General features: G+C 34.4%; 1 pseudogene across 1 annotated transcript; it reads right to left on the bottom strand.

Moving 5' to 3' along the window:
• Positions 1-1,000: 1,000 nt before the first annotated feature.
• Positions 1,001-11,900, bottom strand: LOC149534533 (nucleobase-ascorbate transporter 6-like; annotated as a pseudogene). Its single transcript, XR_016357958.1, has 13 exons — positions 11,737-11,900; positions 10,064-10,240; positions 9,738-9,862; positions 9,496-9,634; positions 6,337-6,423; positions 3,582-3,641; positions 3,000-3,184; positions 2,826-2,922; positions 2,619-2,705; positions 2,447-2,505; positions 2,313-2,358; positions 2,085-2,162; positions 1,001-1,606 (listed from the first exon to the last, which is right to left on the bottom strand). The product of XR_016357958.1 is annotated as a nucleobase-ascorbate transporter 6-like (transcript).
• Positions 11,901-12,670: the final 770 nt, after the last annotated feature.

Below are 12,670 nucleotides of genomic sequence, written 5' to 3'. Positions count from 1 at the left end.
ATGGAGGATATAAATGTCTGCTCCCCCCCTCACGAGACTGTTGAAGATGATTGTGACGATATGCAGAGGGATACCGTGCTTACCTTCCTGCATTCTGCTAAGGAGAAAGCTGACACCAGTCTCAAGGTTGATTCCTGGATCTACAATGAAATAATGGGTTTGAAGAAAAAGGTGGAAATTCTGCAACATAACCTGGATACTATCAATGCTAAACTTAGTCATATGGAAGGACAGATGGGAGACATCCCTAACAAACTTTAAAACTATGAGCAGAACCTCACAATGTTAATCAAGGAGAGTAGCACTAAGATGGAACAGGTCACCTCGAGTATTTGGGCAGCCACTGCTAGCCTGGGCAAAAGGGCGAATGAAGATATCATTTCGGCTGAGGGTCCGAGCAAAAGAACTAGGCAAAGCTCGAGGAAGAGTGCTATGAAAGCTGCTGTTACTATGGATGTTGTTTCCATTCAAGAGACTGCTGCTATTGGTAAGGAAGCAGCTAAATTGATCCTGGAGCTGCAATAGTGCATTGGGGTGGGTTCTCTAGTTTGGTGCCTGTCTGGTTTTGGTCGCTGGTTAGGGACTCTAGTCTTGGTTTCTGGTTTTTTTATATAGTTTAGACTGTTTGTGGTTCCAGGTCCCTGTAAAACCTGGGTTAGTTTGTTTTTGGACTTTTCTAGTGGTTTCAGGTCCCTGTAAAACCTGATTTTGATAATGTTCTTCATTTTGTTGCAGGTTTTTTCCTAGTTGGGTTGTATTGCTTTATCTTTCTATTTTTTGTTAAAGGGTTTCGGGGTCCCTTCAAAACCTACTTTTACCGTAATCTAAAACAAAAAGCGGGTAAATATTAAAAATAAGTTAAAGTTGTCGCAATTTTTACTTTCTAGTAAAAAATACGATAGTTTTTACTGCACTCCTCTATCTAAGAAAAGGAGAGATTCGGAAAATTGAATTGATCCCTCTTTCAGGAGGGTTCCAAAATAAATGCTCATTGGTTCAGTTATATCAAAAGCATGAACAATTAAAGATTTACCATTGTAGCTTTATAATTACACTTTCCAAATTAAGCTAGTTGTGCACAACATGTGCATCTTGAGAGATTTGAATCAAGATGACATCTAAAAATACTCTGTAAAGCATCCTGTCTATTCACAACTCTATTTTGCTGTGTATGAAGCACATGCCATCGAAAAGATCTAAATGATTATTGACCAGGGCATAGACTTATTTAAGGCAGTTCTCAAAACTTTGCCCTATATGGGGAAAAGTAGTAAAATATTAACACTTAAGGCTTTCTTACTATGAAATTATATCCAATGAATTCAAAATTATTATTTGCCTGCCTGCCCATACTAGAGGTATTCCCAACCTTAACATAATAGAGTTGATTCTTCATATAGAAAAACTTATATAGTCTAAAAGGAAGAGCACAAAATTCTTCACTTCTGGGGTTAGTTTTGAATTTACGTGACTTCTTCCACCAATGCCAACCCCAATCTTTCCTTGTTGAACTCTCATGTACATGCAAAGTGTTATCTAGTACTATTGCTACAAATCCAGCAGCTGTTACTGGTGATGAGAAAATCACATTCAGAATGTTGTTGAACTGCAAGATAATCCAGTTAGAAAAACAATTTAGTTCCAAAATGTCATAGTTCAACTCAATGTCACAAAAAAAATGTGATACCAACTTTCTCTAGCTCCTCGGAAAGAGGAATAGAAATCCTACCCATCGGGATCTAGTGTGGACTGAACCATGCCCAGAAGCAACTGTGAACTCATTGAAATACTGAGGTACAGATAAGCCCAAAAAAAAAGAGAAACCCAGGATAAAAATTGTCCTGAAACTATTTAGATTGCAATATTGGAGAAAGCTAACCCCTCTAGCAGTTGCTCATCAAAATCACAAAAACTCAGAAAACATGGACTGGTTTTTCGACTACAAGTATTAATTTTTGCAAACTAATCATAAGCTTATCCAAGGCTTTCTCATAAATTGCAAAAACCAAGATAGTGAAATGAGTAAATAGTTGAAACTTGACTGACATTGCAGCATAATGGAAATATGTGTTGCTCATACATACCAACATAAGCAAAGAAAAGGCAATATAAAGCAGCAACAATAGATATTGGAATGGAGGCAAAGATTGCTCCAAATTTGCCTATAATGACAAAAGCACAAAATCAGCTCTGTAAATTATCAGGTTAAAAATATAATATCCAAATACTATAGAGAATAGAGAGCACAGCTGAAGATGATTATCACCAAGAATAGAGAAGAATATCATAAATCCTGTTGCTATCTATATCGCCTTACGACTTCCAACTCGTGTCAATGCCAAAAGACCAGCATTCTCACTGCATGTAGAAAACACACAATTTAGAGTTCTGAATTAGTCCTTTTTCATGAGGGCCAAAGAGCAATTGAAAGTGCCAAGCTTCTTACACTGATACAGTGGACCCATTTAGAGTTCCAAACATCCCATCCAACAAGATTCCAATTCCCTGCAAAAAATACCTATTAGATCTCCTCCCTAACCTTCCTCTAATAATGCTAATGTCCAAACACAAGGAAAAGAGGAATGAGAGAAGTAAAGAAGAAAAAGTCCACTCCTCACCTGCCAACCTATACCTCGGCTTAGGATAGATGGAGGAGGAGCTGTGGCACTTGTGTACCTTGACACAGCATAAAATGCACCACTAGACTGCCAATTCAAAGCACAACAATCAATACACTTTGCAGCATATGGATAATTAACAAAGTAGTCAGCAACTACAAAAACAATTAAATATGAAGATTGGAATTTGGAATTTGACAAGCTAACCTCAACGAGTGAGACAAAAGCAGCAGCTATCATTGCAAATGCTTGTCCGGCATCAAATATGGGCGCTCTCCATTGGAATGGATAGGGAATCCTTATCCTGCAGAATAACAAGAATGAGTGAAAACTGTTTTCAAAAATGTGATTTAACATGAGAAATTTGTAAGTAGTCTATACCATGGGGGCATGTGTAACCAATCCAGAACTGTTTGTCTTGCAATGAAGTTGGGTTTTTTGAGGGCTATGCTTGTATGCTCCACCTACTATGGAAAATAAGCATAAAGCCAGACAATTGCGACAGCAATGATGACAACAAAGTGCTCAAAAATAGGTTTCTTTTTAGGCTTGATATGTTGAGCATACTGAAATGATAGAAAAGGGATTCAATTAGTTAATGTGCCTACTATACCTCAAGCAAATACCATAATTTTTTCCAACTGCAAAACATTATCTATAGACCCAAGTACAAGGTTAAAACACCATGTATACTCTCAATACTAGAAGCATAAAATCAAACCTATAAATCTTTAAATTTGAACCTAAAGACCCAATCTCTTGAAGAGGTAAGAATGTTTTCAGGACCCCAACCAAAATAAATGCTCATTTTGCAAATTTTAAAATAATATATGTAATCTTTTGAATTAGTAGCTCCTGGTTTAGATTGTGTATGAGTTTTCAAACTAGAAGCTACTAGTTCAAAATTAAAAAATGATAAACTGACATATTTAATAGTCTCATTCAAAATTCTGATGGTTTTACCTGTGAAAAAAAGACCAATGTGATAAGCTGTGGAAGTCCTATCTCTATGCATTTAGCCACCTGCAAATAACATTATAAAATGAACAAGAGACTTAATCTGACTTCAACATATGGAAGTGTTAACATAAATAAAATCATGCAATTCAACATGGTTGTACTGAATTAAAAAAGAAGTTAACCATTCATGCCCTACAAATACAAATGTATAAAACACTTTGTAAAACCATAACTTCCAAAGAAAGGTCTTAATAACAAAGAAATCTGAAAAAATTGATGTGCTACATATAGGTCAGGCCAAGTTCGTATTTTGAATGTAGAAATTTAAACAAAGACAGGATTCAAAATCTTGAAAACCATAGATCAAGTTCATCTAGTGAAAAATCCCAACTGGCATGAATAAGGAGATTTACAAGTTCAATAGCCCAATAATTAATTGGCTTAGAGTTCTCTAAATATTCTACTAATAAAATATTTCAATAAGATGCTCTCCAAATTCAAGCTTAATTAGTATCACTAAAAGCCAAAGCGAGCATCCATTTCTTGCTCCCCCAGTTTCATTGCATGAAAATTATTTACAAATTAGCTCTACTGCCTCGAATTTAAATTGTAAACTTGAAAGGTGTGCACAAACACCAAGTTAGATTAATATCCAAGTGACAAAGTCATATTACGATGCACCGCACAACTCTCCAGGATTTGGGTGTTCACAACCATAACCCATCAATGATCCTGAATTAAGAATTGTATGAATTAAGAGTCACTGAAACAAATTAGCATTCTGTTCAAAAAGTACTCATTCAAGCAAAACTATTATAAGCAAGATGTCATTAATCTAGGATAATTAGACATTTGATTAAGCAAGCGGGGTCTAGGGAAATGGGTCTCATATACATCCCCCAGGGAAGCCAAGTTCACAGAGGCCAAGCCCCACAAGAGTTATTAGAGGAACTGCAGAAGCAGACTCAGAAACCTGAGAAGAGCAAGACCATCAACATAATAATGCCAAGCCTTAGAGACTGTACAGTGACGAAATCTAAAACAATTTTGTAGCCTATGGATTAGATAAGATGCAGAAAATAAACAGACCTAGCAACAATGGCCCAGAGACCACTGAATCCAACAATAATTTGTAAACTGGATGCAACAATGAGTGCAGCCTGCACTCCTCACATTGAATGCATAAATCTCTTCAGACAAGGATTCACGGGTTAGCAAAGAGTAATAAACCATATATGTTTCCAAATCAAGTTTGAAGAATACTCAATGTACCAATTTCCTTACTCCATCATGTGGGTCTGTTATTTTTTTAAATTTGCTAGAACGAACAATGGAAACAGTTGGAAGAATGAAAGCATAGGATCCTCCTATAACAACAGGAAGCTTAGTCCCAAAGTACGATTGTAAAAGGGTGTTAAGACCTGCTACGAACAGTAACATCTGGATAACTCTGGCTTTGTCATCCTGCATGGATATTTAATTTATTTAATTGAGAAGAAAACTATATAGATAATACATTCCATTCGGACACATGACAACAACAAAGATTTTGAGTTCATTTGAATATCCTCAGTTCAGTGCAGTAAGCTTAGAAAAATGATTTAATACCAATAGAAACTATAGTGGGGTCTCGATTCTTCAATGCCTTCCTGTGCAATCTATGCTTCTTCAATTGAACCTATATATTCTCCAACGGCCAGAAAATGTTTGTTTTGGTATGGAATGAGAATAGAGCTTTTTAGATGTTTATGTCTGCAGTTTCTGGTAAACTTCCTCCTATATTTCCAAATTTTATAGAATATGGGATATTCAATTGTATTGGCAGTAAGGCTTAGTTCTGAAGGGTGCGGAGGGTAAGTAGCCATATGGAAAAGGTGCCCGGTTTCCCTTTGTGTTTTGTCAGAATTTTATTATTAATAAAAACTTATTACCACCGATCTAAACAAAGTATGCAATAAAGTAAATTTTCTTGCTACAATGGAATAAAAATTGAAATCAAATGTATTTCCAAAAACTAGAAAACTAGATTAAATAATATTTCAAAATACACTCATAATATTGAACTTCTCTACAAGGAAAATCAGAGTATGAGATCACTATAGGTGAATCCTCAAAATATACTCATAATACTGAACTTCTCTGCAAGGAAAATCAGAGTATGAGATCACTTCAGTTCAAACAAAGGAGTTCATTACACATATGGCATGCTAACGCAAAACTATTTTCAAAATAGTATAAAAGAGTTTCATTGCTGAAAAACAAACTGTGATTATATTTCAAATAACAAGCACCCCTTTCATATATTTCAAACAAGACATAACAACTCAAGACAATGCATGGATCATTCATGAAATCCTCCATGCAAAATCTGTTTGCATTAACCCATTTACTAAATTTTTTAGCATTAACATGGATTTGTATCTTGGCAACTGACTTGTAAATAAGGTAAACTGATTGTCAATTTTATGACATTATGTCAGGTGGAATAAACAATATAGAAGCGTGTCAACTTTAGTTCAACATCAATTGGTTACATATAGCAAATGGTTGCCAACATAAATCTGAAAAAACTATAGATATACTTCAAACAAGTAGCATTCTCTTTTATATATGTTTCAAGCAAGATTATAGTAAAAATTGTATATAGATCATTCATGAAATCTTCTGTGCAAAATCTACTCACAATAACCTTGTTTATTAAACATATTGAGGATTCACTGTAGATCATTTACTTCTTTATACAAATTTATTTTGGTACCTGACCCACAAATAAGGTAGATTGACTGTCCATGTTCATTCTCTTTGAATCAAGAAGCAATTGAGGAACACCGTTTTCTTTGTCAACCTGCATTAGATCCAAAAATAAGTTACGCTCCATTACTTACATCAGAAGAGATCTCAAAAAAAGCATGCTATCAATCTTAGCAACTAAGCTGTACATACAATACACGTCCAATGTTACCATATTACAAACAGTGGATTGGCCTAGTAGCTAAACCTGGTACTTGTCATACAATGTGTATAAAGTTCAATCCCTATCAAGCAGTTAAACTTCCATGAAAAAAAAAATTGTTCCACAACCATAACTGAATAAACCCAACAAGAGGAAGCTGCAATCAGACATACAGATTTAATTTGAAGATGTGTCTATAACCATAGATATTACAATTCTGAAGGCAACACTAAAAATATCAGAAAATTGAGACCATAATTAGGAAAGCTAAATAGTTTCTAGCAGTCAGTTTTAAAGAACTCCAACACCAGCTACAAAAGGTTGGTCCTTACACATTCTCTGCAAGCTAGATGCAGTGATAAAGACGTATTTGACAAATGTCTCCAGAGCATCATCAAAAAAACATTTTTCTACATTCATAGTTACTAAAGCACACAACTTCTTAACAGTCACAATAAGAATTCAAGGAAGAAAAGGATAAATAAATAAAAATTGGAGAGACGAGATACTAGTTTTTCTGTACATTATGAAGACCTGTTCATTTGTGATACCCAGTTCCTAAAAGGATATGATATGAGTTTTCAAATTTTCTCTCAGCATCACAGAACACCACCCTTAATCTCTAGCTAGTAATGTCCAACGTAGAATACTTTTATAATGGAAAATGTTTATTTGAAATACATAAATATATAAAATGGCATATAGAAAATTTCTCTATTACATTAAGGGCCAACAACAGAGCAATAAATTGGTAGAAGATAAAAGAAAATTTCATACAAGTAGACTAACACAAGTAGAAAGAATGTAAGAACAAATAATCAGATACTGGTCATTGCATATAGATTAACCTTGAGGAAATTTGAAACACAGTTTGGAGTCAACAACAATCAGTATATCAACCATGAGAAATAGAGGCAGACCGGGCCAAGACACCAAAGAATAAAAGTTAGAAACCAAGAAATCAAAATGAAATGCCAGTAATGATAAAGAAAACTCTTTTTATATATATCAAGATTCCTGTTGCAGGAAATTATACATTTAAAATGATCCAATCATCTAAAACTGCAAACAGACCTAGTCGAAAGCAATAAACAGACAGACATTACTGATGGTAAGTAAATCACAATAACCATGTACAAAGTTGCAAACAACACTAAATGAAAAGCATCTTAACTTTATGCAATAGTGTGCCAAGACATGGACAATTATGTTCAATCACCAGTTATTTAGTGTATTTATGTACAGACAATTATGTTCAATCACCAGTTATTTATTGTATTTACGTACAGACAATTTCACAGGGTCTTCAACCTAGACAAGAAACAAATCCAACATCCCTTTTAATCAACTTCCACAAGATTTCAAGGAGAATAACTCAATGCAACCAATAAACCCATATCAAATTATGCTTAAAACTAAAATACCTGCTCTTTTAAGTTTTGAATAACTTCAATCAGCAACTTATTAGTGGCAACTGTCCTCACCCTCCTTATAAATGTATCTTTGCCAATTCTTCCTGCCTGACAATTATAGGCAGTGTATAGATCTAGTCTTTTGCGCATTTGCTCTTGAAACTACCAATAAACTTTGAGTGAGTCCTTAGCTAGTATCTAGGCAACTTGGATAACATTTAGACTCTTCAATCCAAGAATCAAATATCAATAACGTTGGGTATGTTGGAAGGGTAATTTCTACTCATAAACACAAATTTTTGAGAAGCCTGTAACATTAAATTGACTCAATTGTGTAATGTTCATGTCCAACCCTAATAGGGGACATTACACTTAAGTCTCCCAAGCATGTATATTGTTATTCCATCAATGTAATTTATTTAGCAAGAGAATAGAATTGTACCATTTTTTGTAAGCAAGTACAAATGAAATACGATGCTTGGAGCATCACAGTGAATAGTACTTTTAGCAGAAGATGGTACACACAGATCTCAGAAATGGACAACATCAAGAACAGGTGATTTGAGTGTTGTTAGCATGTATAATGTTATTCCATCAATGTAATTCATTGTAGCATGTGATAGAAATTGTACCATTTGTTGTAAGCAATTAGGAAGAAAATTGTAGCGAGCTTTGAGTGAAACAAGGAGTTTCAGCAGAACAAGATACACACAATGTTCTTACAAATGGGAGAATTTCATGTAACCTGAATATCAACTTTTGTGGGAGGTATAGCTCCTTCTACAAGGAAGGTACGAGTTCCATGGATCATAAAGACATGTATGAATGTGAACATTCCGAGGTGGGCATCCCACTTTGTCTTATCAATTTTGTCACTTAACAAGAGAACAGAGACATGGTATTCTAATCATTCCTTCTAGAGGAGGTGAAAAGTCAGATGAGGGAAGAGAAAACATGCAGTGTGTCTCTTCCATTTGCAAAAAGGAAATGCAAGCTAGCAAATGATGCTTCATTTCTTACAAGTTTGAAAATCTATATGTATTAACTATTAAGCATGGAAGAAAGGAATACCATGTGTTGTACATTCTCCACTTAGAATTAAAGGAGGACAAATGTGTTTGTACTCTCCCATCAAAATTTGAAGGAGAGCAATTGTAAGTCAAATCATCCTTTCAATAAGAAATATACTCAAGTAGTACAGTAGTTGCCTTTACCAACTAGATCTTCCATTCAATATTGGTGTTTTACAACTCAAACATTATATCATGTTGCAACACTTTATTTATATGCAGCACGCATAATAATTTATTCATTAATGGCTGTCATTTCATTATTAATAAAGAAGTACAGTAAAAATAAATGGTTTTGCAATTTCTGTAAGCATTGGTCTTGAGATTTGCAAATCACTCTGTGGCTAAAACTAACCCATGAATTGAATTTGGCATAGAAGCCCTAAACTCGAAAGGTTTGAACCCTTTTTATAGTTTCATGCATAAAAAACATCAACATGAAACTCAAAAAAAATTGGTAGTCAGAGATAAGAATAACAAACCTTATAGACTGCTTCTCTGCTTAGAATCGCTTGAGGTTTCTGCTTAGCAATATCTTCATCACCACTTGAGTCTTCATCCTCGTTATCTTCAACATTATGTTCATAGTCAAGTATAAAATAAATTGCGGCTATCATTATCCTGCATGTCATTCAGTACACCAATTAGACTCAAAATAGCACAAGCTAATCAGAAGACTAAACTCGTAGTGAATAAATGATGCTCTTAAAAACAACAAACATACTTTGAAGATTTATGGAAACATGCAATACATATAGCATCTCCAGTCCTCTCATAAAACCACACCTTGTGACGATGAAGATCACACAGAACTACAAGAGCGCTCTTTGCCTTTGATTCATGCTCTTCCTATAGCAAGGAAGATTGTTTACACGTGCTAAGAGCAACCCACAAAGTACCATAAAATCATCTTCAAAACCTAAGCCTTGAGACTGAAGAGATGATAAGGAATGCTACTAAAAGATACACAACTGATATTCATATTTTCCTACAACTATAGTCACAAGTATTTCATGTAGGAAAAACAATATACAGGACTTTGGATCTCACCTGCAAAAGTTTGAAAAGAATACTTTGCAATGCGCGATTCTTAAAATCATTTTTATGCTTAAGATTCATGCGTCGTATGTATTGGACAATGTGAGAAAATGCAAGCTTCTTTAATTCCTTGTCCTTGAGCATTTGAAGCATCACAAATAGAGGTAGTGTTTCTGCAAGTTCAATCATCTACACCACAAAACATATAAAGAAATAGATGAAGGGGGAATCCTTGCCAAAAACCTCAAATTTAATGTATGTAAAGCTGGCAAACAAAATGAAAATAAGCAATTTGCCTGTTGTCTATTGAAATTAAACTCAAAATGATAATTGCAAATAGGCCCATCATTTACTAGTAAAAACAAAGTTTAAATCTTTCCACAAGCTGTGTACTGCCTCACCCACAATAATTTAGAGAAACCAAGATGAAGCATGTACCTGAAGGGGTGCTAAAACCACACACCCATGAACTTGAATGTCACATATTTGATAAACCCCAAATCGTAGTACTTATAAATAACTTATATATTCCTAGCAAAAATGAACAAAAAGAAATGCACAATTCTTAACAAACATAACAGCTTAATTTCTAAAACCAGAAATAATTTATTGAAGCTATACAAACCTGAAAAAATGTCTGAACATTATATATATAAATGATTCAAAATTTTAAAAGTTGAGAAATCGTAAATAATTTAATAATGCTAAAATTCAATAAGCCAAATGCCTAGCTTCTTTAAAAACATTCAGCTATACTTCCTTTTAGGGGAAATTCTATCTGTCAAAAGTGAGCAATAATAAAACCCATGCATTGCATGATAATTACCAAGAACCCAACATCATGAACAATCCCTAAACCAAACACAAAAATCACCTACTTAAATGAAGGAAGATGAAAAACAACTTAGCCAAATTAATAAGGGTTGCAACCCTAACTGATCTCAATAATGTAGAAATTCTTATCACTGGATCAAAAACAAGGTAAGTGTGTAAATACACACTAGAAAACAAAACATATTTTCAAAACCCAATCTAAGAACAACCTAAAACCCTAAATTTGAAGAAAAAACTAACTGAATACGGCAAATGCATAAACCTTAATGACCAAACTTCAAAATGATTCTGTTGAAGATAATAATTACAAAATGAATTTCATTGAGTAAAGCTACAAAACACTAAACACTGACCCTATAACACCCTAAACGCATAAACCCCAAAACCCAATGCATGTACACAAGCCCTTTTGCTAAAGAATTTAGTTACAAAAGCAACATATATGTACTCTCAAACTGGTAAAACAACTGAAGAATATCCTCTAAAAACTCACTAACTTGTAATCTACATTGTCAAAATTAGTAGTAGTCTTAGAGTATGTTAGAGAAAAGTAAGCCTAGATCATAAAACCAAGAGTTTGCTACACTCTAAACCCTCAATTGCACCATAAAACAACCTTAATGAAGCCATAAAAATTGACTTCAAAAAGACGATTCAAGGCCTAGTTTTGGGAATGCTAATGAGATCGTTCTAGGGACAGATTTAGCATCAAAACTCCATACCCACGCTTTCTCCATCAAACACTACTAAAAAAGAGATCGCTTCCTAAACTACCATGTATCCAGCACCCTAATACAGAACTAAATTCAGTGCACAGCAAAATAAAATTGGGGATATATAGAAACATTTACCAGTTTAAGCTCTGAAGCCATGGGAGTTGGCACAAAACCCATAATTCTCAATTCCCGCACTTGTGCTTGTGTATTCAACCAGCATGCAGCTCCTGCGCGCGGTCAAATTGCAGCATAACAATGAACGACTTTTTTCATTTTGACATGATGAAGCCTGTGTTGGTCAAAATTTTGATCAATTTGGGCATGGAATTTTAAGAAAAGATTTTTTTCTTACATATTATGACCACTCTAAAACATTTTAATAGATGGTCGAAAATTTTGGTCTAAAAATGGGGTCAAATGTATTAGTGATTTTTTTTTAAGCCATTGTCATTTTTTTATCCAGACCATCGTCATTTTTTTTAGTGATCCTTTGCAGGAAGGTCTCATGGTTGAGTGGGAGTCTCATGATTTAGTGGGAGTGATGGTAGACGAGGGTAAATTGAGGGTTGACAAGTTTAATGGGTAGAGCTTTCAGTTATGGAAGATGCAAATGGAGGACTATCTCTATCAAAAGGATTTATGGAAGTCGTTAAGAGGAAAAATTAAAAACTAGGGAACTATGATAAATGAGGACTAAGAGATTTTAGATAGGAAGGCACTTGGAAGTATTTGGTTATGCCTGGCACCATCGATGAGATTTAACATTACAAAAGCGAAGACGACGGAAGAGTTGATGGAAACCCTAGCGAAATTGTATGAAAAGCCCTCTGCTTCAAATAAAGTATTTCTCATGAAGCATTTATTTAATATGAAAATGGCAAAAGCAAGATTTGTTGTAGATCATTTAAATGAGTTTAATACTATTACTAGTTAGTTATCTTCTATGGGTGTTAATTTTAATGAAGAAATTAGTGCTCTCTTGATTTTGTGTTATTTTCCTGAAAGTTGGAATGGCTTGGTGGTGGCTGTGAGTAATTAAATTTCTGGATCTAATACCCTAAAATATGAT

This window comes from Cupressus sempervirens, chromosome 10, assembly GCF_028749045.1.
Source record: "Cupressus sempervirens isolate cs-2001-9-10 chromosome 10, ASM2874904v1, whole genome shotgun sequence".
Lineage (NCBI taxonomy): Eukaryota > Viridiplantae > Streptophyta > Pinopsida > Cupressales > Cupressaceae > Cupressus > Cupressus sempervirens.
The sequence above is the reverse complement of the archived record's forward strand: the minus strand, read 5'-3'. Positions and strand labels throughout refer to the sequence as shown.